Source organism: Pogoniulus pusillus, unplaced genomic scaffold, assembly GCF_015220805.1.
Source record: "Pogoniulus pusillus isolate bPogPus1 unplaced genomic scaffold, bPogPus1.pri scaffold_149_arrow_ctg1, whole genome shotgun sequence".
Lineage (NCBI taxonomy): Eukaryota > Metazoa > Chordata > Aves > Piciformes > Lybiidae > Pogoniulus > Pogoniulus pusillus.
The window spans coordinates 48388-58130 of NW_026974582.1; the positions used below are offsets into that span (position 1 = coordinate 48388).

At 48.2% G+C, this 9743-nt stretch overlaps 1 long non-coding RNA gene across 1 annotated transcript; it reads right to left on the reverse strand.

Annotated features, from left to right (window-relative positions):
- Nucleotides 1-733: 733 nt before the first annotated feature.
- On the reverse strand, nt 734-1853 carry LOC135173937 (uncharacterized). Its single transcript, XR_010301569.1, has 2 exons — nt 1284-1853; nt 734-1106 (listed from the first exon to the last, which is right to left on the reverse strand). It is a non-coding gene; the product is annotated as an uncharacterized LOC135173937 (long non-coding RNA).
- Between the last annotated feature and the right edge of the window lie 7890 nt (nt 1854-9743).

Sequence of the window (9743 nt, forward strand, 5' to 3'; positions counted from 1 at the left end):
AGTAGCCTGCCAACATTTTCAGGTGCTAAAGAACTAATGAACATTCCATTTAGGAAACAGCTCCCTCATCTCATAGCAAGCAAACATTCCCCACTGTCACTAATCCTATAAAAGACTGATAAAAGACTTCATTGAATGGTTTAGGTTGGAAGGGACCTCAAGGATCATCCAGTCCCAACCCTCTGCTCTAGGCAGGGATACCTCCCACTGCAACAGGCTGCTCAAGGCCTCATCCAACCTCAATTCATATTCATTTACACCAAAGCTGAGAAAATAGAAAGGTCTGGGGCAGTTGTTTGGCTTTGGCATCAAACCAATGCACAACAGGTAGAATGGGACTTCTTGGGGAAACTAAACTGTCTTTAGCTATGAGGCTGAGAAAGACTTTTCCTATCTCTTCAGCCTTCATTTCACCTGACTCTGTGTTCAGCTGGGCTGTGTTAGGAGCAGTTCACCACATGCAGCAAGGCCAAGGGGCACTACCTTGATCTCGCTGGTAATGACCAATTCAAAACTCTCCAAACAGTGTTACAGAGTTGTTACCTGCAAAGCTCTTTCGGTCGCACTTGCTCTTTGTTTATCTATTAAAGACAACCAAGAGAACATCCATGGGTTGGGGATTTTCCCCCCCTGTCAATTTCTGAGGGGCCTGGAGTTACAGGCAAGCCCAAACCACCCTAATGCAAACCAAAAGGTCCTCTCTCGTGATGACAATGACCAACAAATGACTCCCTTCAATAAATAAGTGATTTGGGAAATTCCAGAGAGTACTTTTGCTAAACAAGTTAGTCTCTTTTCTTTTCCATCAGGTCTTTCTGTTGAAGCTCAGCATCTGAAAGCTCTGTACCTCTTCCCTGCCCTCCTGCCGCTGCCCTCCACCTTTCCCCGGGCAGCCCCTGCCATCCTCCCCCACTCTCTGCCTTCCCCCGGGCAGTCTCTGCTGCTTTCCTCCTCCTCCTCTCCACTCTACGTTACCAGCTTCTGCTCCATTACCAGTTCCATTACCAGCTGCTGCTGCTGGTCCATTACCAGCTCCAGTTGGTGCTCCTGCTCCATCTTTGCCTCCATCGCAGAACCCAGAGCAAAACCCTCGAGGATCCAACCTCCTAGAGAAACCTCAGCCTCAGTAACAACACAGACTTAGCACCCGTGAGCTAAGGGGGATGTTGCAGTGGGTCAGTAGCCCAGCCCTAAGGTGGCCCTAGCTAGCCGGGGGGCCAGCCAGGCCCCCCGGCCTTTGAAACCCTCCACCACACACCCGGTGCTCACCCGTGCGCACTCACCTGGGATGCCAGGCGGAGGATCCCTTGGCCCGCAATGGGCCCAGCTTGGGGCTGGGCTCCTCCTGCTCTGCTTATAAAGGGCACTGAGCAGGGAGGGCAAAGTGGCCACAGCTGGGGTGGGAGGAGACTTCAATTGACCTCCCCTTTTTAAGTTGCCCCAGGAGAGGCAGAAGCCTTTGGCTGCTCCCCTTTGCGGGGGTAGGTTGGCTGTGTCCTTTGTGGGGTGGTGTTTTGGCTGTGTGCTTTGTGGGGTGCTTTTGCTTTTCTCTAAGCCACTCCTCCCCTCTGCTCTGCTTGGGATTTCTGTTCCTCCTTGGTATGCTGTGCTGAAAGCTGTGCTTGAAGTTGTGCTGTTTCCTTCATGAGAGAGGTTTGCTTTTGTGCTTCCTGCCTTGCTCCTCTCTTGTTTTCACCTGTTGGGGGCCAGAATCTCCCTTCCTCTTGTTGCAGCCTGGCAGCAAGAGTCAGAGTCCCTACAGCATCTCGTTGCCTCCTTTGCCCTTTGCTTGCTGAGACAGCACAGCTCTGGCCTCTGGTGTGGCTCTCGTTATTGTGGGGGGGAGAGCGAAGAGGGGGGTGGGGGGGAGAGAAGAGGGGGGGGAGAGAGCGAAGAGGGGGGGGAGAGAAGAGGTGGGGGGGGGGAGTGAAGAGGAGGGGGGGGAGCTGTTTAGTCGGGGGAAGAGAAGGGATCTCATGAACGTCTATACATTACCAAGGGGCAGGGGTCAGCACCAAGGGCCCAGCTGCTGCTTGGTGGTGCTCAGCACTAGGACAAGTAACAACAGACAGCAGCTGCTCCGCCTCAACAGGAGCAGAGATTTCTTGTCTGGGAGGCTGACAGAGGACTGGGACAGACTGAAACCAAAACATTGCTCAGAACACAAAAGAACCTCTGAAGCCATGGCAAAAAGCTCAAGGAAAAGAGGTTGGATTTTCATGATTCTGTCCCTTAAAATATGTCAGACTAACAGCAGAGTGAAAAATGTGAAATTCATGCAGGTGGAACAGTTAGAACTGTGGCAGACATGACTGGCTGTTTTAATCAAGAAGTTCATTTGGTTTAAGCCTAGTTCTAAATAGTGACAATAGATACACTAGGCACAGCATGGCAACAAGCTTACATCAAAGCATTTCCAAAGCCTCTGCAACTAAGTCCTTCTTGACTGACAAGAGCATCACCTCATTGAATAAGCAATGAACTCTACCATTACAGCAGCCTTGGCCTCATAGATGACTCTTGCTTCGTTGCAGAAGTCCATCACCAGCCTGTGCCTGCAATGTCAAATGGAACCATGTCAAAACTGCTGACACTTTGCAGTTATGATCCCAACAGTTCATTCCTCAGACCTCCCAACCCTTAAGTCCCTTAAGAAGGAAGTGAAAAGCAATTGCTCTTGCATTTCATGCTGCCCAGACGCTCCCAGCTCCTCCAGTAAGGCTAAGCATTCCAACAGGCTCAGGCCAAACTCTCCCACAGTTGTTTGAGACCATCACAGCAAACTAACAGCAAGTTGCTGCTCTACTCTCAGACCACAGAGGCTGCCTAGGGAGTCGCCATCCCTGCAGCTGCTCAAGAAAAGCCTGGATGAGGCACTTAGTGCCATGGCCTAGCTGACTGGAGAGGGCTGGGGGCTAGGTTGGGCTGGATGAGCTTGGAGGTCTCTTCCAACCTGGCTGATTCCACGATTCTAAGTGTACAAATACCCCAGCTGTGTGCTTTGAACCTTGTAAATAAGCTTTCTGCAGAGACTGAACGATAAGAAACAGGTTGGTTGTAGTTATTAACAACCTTTGCCTGGATACCAACATTAATATTGATTATTAATTGTGCATCACTCATAACGCACCCATTCCATGGCTCCTGGAGTTCCCACAGTGAGAACAGCAAAGGATGGCACACCCCAAGCACTCCTCACCACGTATTCACTGCCAGCACCCAACACGGGAAGACAGCCAGGACAGGAAGATAAATCACACGGCGTAACAATCGGAGCCACCGCAGCTAAGGGGGGAAAAACCAAACACCAACCAATATATCTCAAGCCACAACAAAGACTTACTTCAGCAGCACCATCCAAGATATCCTTCATGAACTTAACCATGTCCTCTGTCTTCTCCAGGTGTCTGTCTGGCAGCAAACACTGCTGGTTGGAGGCATTCAAGGCGACGGTAGTACGGATGGTCAGCTCGCTGGCAATGGAAAGCAGATGGGTTACAGGTTTGAAGAGCCGCAGTGTAAAACACTGCAAAGCAAAGAATTCCTACAGCATGTCAGAGGGCGCTCAGTAAGCTTCTCCCTGTGTGTGTTCCCTTAAAGGCAAGAGGGGAAGGGGGAAGAGAATGGTACAAAAAAGCTTCTCAGCAGTACTTTGTCCCCTCACATCCGTGCAGGCAACGCGATCGAAGCTTATTGCATTTCACACCCCGACAGGTAGCTCATGACTTCCCCAGCAGCAAGAGATCACAGACAGGAACCTTGCACATGAAACGTACTACTAAGGTAACACAGGAAGTCATTCAGCATGCAAAGGCAAAAGCACAACCCAAAACATTCCACATGGCCACAGTCCAGCTGAAGAACGAAAAACTGCTGGAACCAGTTCAGAGCAGGACCACGAGGATGAGCCAAGGGCTGGAGCACTTCTAAGAGGATAGGCTGAGGGAGCTGGGGCTGCTCAGCCTGAAGGGGACAAGACTCCAGAGAGACTTTAAAGCTACCTCCCAGTACCTGAAGGGAACCTGCAGCAGGAAGGCTGCAGAGAGACTTTTTCCATAAGGGTGTCTAAAGACAGGGCAAGGGGAATGGTTTGAAGCTGAGGGAGAGCAGAACCATAGAAATTCGCTTTACAAAAAGCAATCATTCTGCTTATAGACCCAGTCAGGAATGACCTAGCCTGGAATCCCCTGCACCATTCTGCAGCTTTCCAGCTGCGTCACGCACTGGCAAAAAAACTTTCTCCTAGCTGCTTTCCTTTGAAGCAGAAACACGTTAACATCCTAGGCCCTTTGAAGTACCATTGAACTTTGCTTTACAAAAAGCACTCCTTCTGCTTATAGACCCAGTCAGGAATGACCTAGCCTGGAATCCCCTGCACCATTCTGCAGCTTTCCAGCTGTGTCACACATTGGCAAAAGAAACTTTCTCCTAGCTGCTTTCCTTTGAAGTAGAAACACGTTTACATCCTATCCCCTTTGAAGAACCATAGAAATGCCGTTTAGAAAAAGCACTCCTTCTGCGTGTAGACCCATCCAGTAATGGCCTAGCCTGGAATCCCCTGCACCATTCTGCAGCTTTCCAGCTGCGTCACACACTGGCAAAAAAAACTTTCTCCTAGCTGCTTTCCTTTGAAGCAGAAACAGGTTTACATCCTAGCCCCATTGAAGAGCCATAGAAATGCCGTTTAGAAAAAGCACTCCTTCTGCTTATAGACCCAGTCAGGAATGACCTAGCCTGGAATCCCCTACACCATTCTGCAGCTTTCCAGCTCCCTCACACACTGGCAAAAGCAACTTTCTCCTAGCTGCTTTCCTTTGAAGCAGAAACACGTTTACATCCTAGCCCCATTGAAGAACCAGAGAAATGCCGTTTAGAAAACGCACTCCTTCTGCTTATAGACCCAGCCAGGAATGACCTAGCCTGGAATCCCCTGCACCATTCTGCAGCTTTCCAGCTGTGTCACACACTGGCAAAAGAAACTTTCTCCTAGCTGCTTTCCTTTGAAGCAGAAACACGTTTACATCCTAGCCCCATTGAAGAACCATAGAAATTCTCCTTACAAAAAGCAATCCTTCTGCTTATAGACCCAGTCAGGAATGACCTAGCCTGGAATCCCCTACACCATTCTGCAGCTTTCCAGCTGCGTCACACACTGGCAAAAGAAACTTTCTCCTAGCTGCTTTCCTTTGAAGCAGAAACACGTTTACATCCTAGCCCCATTGAAGAAACATAGAAAATTGGTTTAGAAAAAGCAATCCTTCTGCTTATAGACCCAGCCAGGAATGGCCTAGCCTGGAATCCCCTGCACCATTCTGCAGCTTTCCAGCTCCCTCACACACTGGCAAAAGAAACTTTCTCCTAGCTGCTTTCCTTTGAAGCAGAAACACGTTTACATCCTAGCCCCATTGAAGAACCATAGAAATTCAGATTACAAAAAGCACTCCTTCTGCTTATAGAAAAAGCATTCCTTCTGCTTATAGACCCAGCCAGGAATGGCCTAGCCTGGAATCCCCTGCACCATTCTGCAGCTTTCCAGCTGCGTCACACACTGGCAAAAGAAACTTTCTCCTAGCTGCTTTCCTTTGAAGCAGAAACACGTTTACATCCTAGCCCCATTGAAGAACCATAGAAATGCTGTTTAGAAAAAGCACTCCTTCTGCGTGTAGACCCAGGCAGGAATGGCCTAGCCTGGAATCCCCTGCACCATTCTGCAGCTTTCCAGCTCCCTCACACACTGGCAAAAGAAACTTTCTCCTAGCTGCTTTCCTTTGAAGCAGAAACACGTTTACATCCTAGCCCCATTGAAGAACCATAGAAATTCGCTTTAGAAAAAGCACTCCTTCTGCTTATAGACCCAGTCAGGAATGGCCTAGCCTGGAATCCCCTGCACCATTCTGCAGCTTTCCAGCTGCGTCACACACTGGCAAAAGAAACTTTCTCCTAGCTGCTTTCCTTTGAAGCAGAAACACGTTTACATCCTAGCCCCATTGAAGAACCATAGAAATATCGTTTAGAAAAAGCACTCCTTCTGCTTATAGACCCAGTCAGGAATGGCCTAGCCTGGAATCCCCTGCACCATTCTGCAGCTTTCCAGCTGCGTCACACACTGGCAAAAGAAACTTTCTCCTAGCTGCTTTCCTTTGAAGCAGAAACACGTTTACATCCTATCCCCATTGAAGAACCATAGAAATTCGCTTTACAAAAAGCACTCCTTCTGCTTATAGACCCAGTCAGGAATGGCCTAGCCTGGAATCCCCTACACCATTCTGCAGCTTTCCAGCTGCGTCACACACTGGCCAAAGAAACTTTCTCCTAGCTGCTTTCCTTTGAAGCAGAAACACGTTTACATCCTATCCCCATTGAAGAACCATAGAAATTCGCTTTACAAAAAGCACTCCTTCTGCTTATAGACCCAGCCAGGAATGACCTAGCCTGGAATCCCCTGCACCATTCTGCAGCTTTCCAGCTCCCTCACACACTGGCAAAAGAAACTTTCTCCTAGCTGCTTTCCTTTGAAGCAGAAACACGTTTACATCCTAGCCCCATTGAAGAAACATAGAAATTCGGTTTAGAAAAAGCAATCCTTCTGCTTATAGACCCAGTCAGGAATGACCTAGCCTGGAATCCCCTGCACCATTCTGCAGCTTTCCAGCTCCCTCACACACTGGCAAAAGAAACTTTCTCCTAGCTGCTTTCCTTTGAAGCAGAAACACGTTTACATCCTATCCCCATTGAAGAACCATAGAAATTCGCTTTACAAAAAGCACTCCTTCTGCCTATAGACCCAGCCAGGAATGGCCTAGCCTGGAATCCCCTGCACCAATCTGCAGCTTTCCAGCTCCCTCACACACTGGCAAAAGAAACTTTCTCCTAGCTGCTTTCCTTTGAAGCAGAAACACGTTTACATCCTAGCCCCATTGAAGAACCATAGTAATGCTGTTATAGAAAAAGCAATCCTTCTGCCTATAGACCCAGCCAGGAATGGCCTAGCCTGGAATCCCCTGCACCATTCTGCAGCTTTCCAGCTCACTCACACACTGGCAAAAGAAACTTTCTCCTAGCTGCTTTCCTTTGAAGCAGAAACACGTTTACATCCTATCACCATTGAAGAACCATAGTAATGCTGTTTAGAAAAATCACTCCTTCTGCTGAGTAGACCCAGTCAGGAATGGCCTAGCCTGGAATCCCCTACACCATTCTGCAGCTTTCCAGCTCCCTCACACACTGGCAAAAGAAACTTTCTCCTAGCTGCTTTCCTTTGAAGCAGAAACACGTTTACATCCTAGCCCCATTGAAGAAACATAGAAATTCGTTTAGAAAAAGCACTCCTTCTGCTTATAGACCCAGTCAGGAATGACCTAGCCTGGAATCCCCTGCACCATTCTGCAGCTTTCCAGCTGCGTCACACACTGGCAAAAGAAACTTTCTCCTAGCTGCTTTCCTTTGAAGCAGAAACACGTTTACATCCTATCCCCATTGAAGAACCATAGAAATTCGCTTTACAAAAAGCACTCCTTCTGCTTATAGACCCAGTCAGGAATGGCCTAGCCTGGAATCCCCTACACCATTCTGCAGCTTTCCAGCTGCGTCACACACTGGCAAAAGAAACTTTCTCCTAGCTGCTTTCCTTTGAAGCAGAAACACGTTTACATCCTATCCCCATTGAAGAACCATAGAAATTCGCTTTACAAAAAGCACTCCTTCTGCTTATAGACCCAGCCAGGAATGACCTAGCCTGGAATCCCCTGCACCATTCTGCAGCTTTCCAGCTCCCTCACACACTGGCAAAAGAAACTTTCTCCTAGCTGCTTTCCTTTGAAGCAGAAACACGTTTACATCCTAGCCCCATTGAAGAAACATAGAAATTCGGTTTAGAAAAAGCACTCCTTCTGCTTATAGACCCAGTCAGGAATGGCCTAGCCTGGAATCCCCTGCACCATTCTGCAGCTTTCCAGCTCCCTCACACACTGGCAAAAGAAACTTTCTCCTAGCTGCTTTCCTTTGAAGCAGAAACACGTTTACATCCTATCCCCATTGAAGAACCATAGAAATTCGCTTTACAAAAAGCACTCCTTCTGCTTATAGACCCAGTCAGGAATGACCTAGCCTGGAATCCCCTGCACCATTCTGCAGCTTTCCAGCTCCGTCACACACTGGCAAAAGAAACTTTCTCCTAGCTGCTTTCCTTTGAAGCAGAAACACGTTTACATCCTAGCCCCATTGAAGAACCATAGAAATGCCGTTTAGAAAAAGCACTCCTTCTGCTTGTAGACCCAGTCAGGAATGGCCTAGCCTGGAATCCCCTACACCATTCTGCAGCTTTCCAGCCGCGTCACACACTGGCAAAAGAAACTTTCTCCTAGCTGTTTTCCTTTGAAGCAGAAACACGTTTACATCCTAGCCCCATTGAAGAACCATAGAAATTTGCTTTACAAGAAGCACTCGTTCTGCTTATAGTCCCAGTCAGGAATGACCTATCCTCGAATCCCCTACACCATTCTGCAGCTTTCCAGCTCCGTCACACACTGGCAAAAGAAACTTTCTCCTAGCTGCTTTCCTTTGAAGCAGAAACACGTTTACATCCTAGCCCCATTGATGAAATATAGAAATTCGGTTTAGAAAAAGCAATCCTTCTGCTTATAGACCCAGCCAGGAATGCCCTAGCCTGGAATCCCCTGCACCATTCTGCAGCTTTCCAGCTCCCTCACACACTGGCAAAAGAAACTTTCTCCTAGCTGCTTTCCTTTGAAGCAGAAACACGTTTACATCCTAGCCCCATTGAAGAACCATAGAAATTCGCTTTATAAAAAGCACTCCTTCTGCTTATAGACCCAGTCAGGAATGACCTAGCCTGGAATCCCCTGCACCATTCTGCAGCTTTCCAGCTCCCTCACACACTGGCAGAAGAAACTTTCTCCTAGCTGCTTTCCTTTGAAGCAGAAACACGTTTACATCCTAGCCCCATTGAAGAACCATAGAAATTCGCTTTACAAAAAGCACTCCTTCTGCTTATAGACCCAGTCAGGAATGACCTAGCCTGGAATCCCCTACACCATTCTGCAGCTTTCCAGCTCCCTCACACACTGGCAAAAGAAACTTTCTCCTAGCTGCTTTCCTTTGAAGCAGAAACACGTTTACATCCTAGCCCCATTGAAGAACCATAGAAATGCCGTTTAGAAAAAGCACTCCTTCTGCTTATAGACCCAGCCAGGAATGGCCTAGCCTGGAATCCCCTGCACCATTCTGCAGCTTTCCAGCTGTGTCACACACTGGCAGAAGAAGCTTTCTCCTAGCTGCTTTCCTTTGAAGCAGAAACACGTTTACATCCTTTCCCTATTGAAGAACCATAGAAATTCGCTTTACAAAAAGCATTCATTCTGCTTATAGACCCAGTCAGGAATGGCCTAGCCTGGAATCCCCTACACCATTCTGCAGCGTTCCAGCTGCATCACTCACTGGCAAAAGAAACTTTCTCCTAGCTGCTTTCCTTTGAAGCAGAAACACGTTTACATCCTAGCCCCATGGAAGAACCATAGAAATGCCGTTTAGAAAAAGCACTCCTTCTCCTTATAGACCCAGGCAGGAATGGCACCTCTCCTGGGAAGCAGGACTGAAAGAACTGGGGCTGTTGAGGCTGCAGAAGAGAAGGCAGAGCTTCGAGCTACGCTGCAGTATCTGAATGGGACCTGCAGCAAAGCTGGAGGACTGTCTATAAGGGCCTGTGCTGATACTCTGTGCATTTA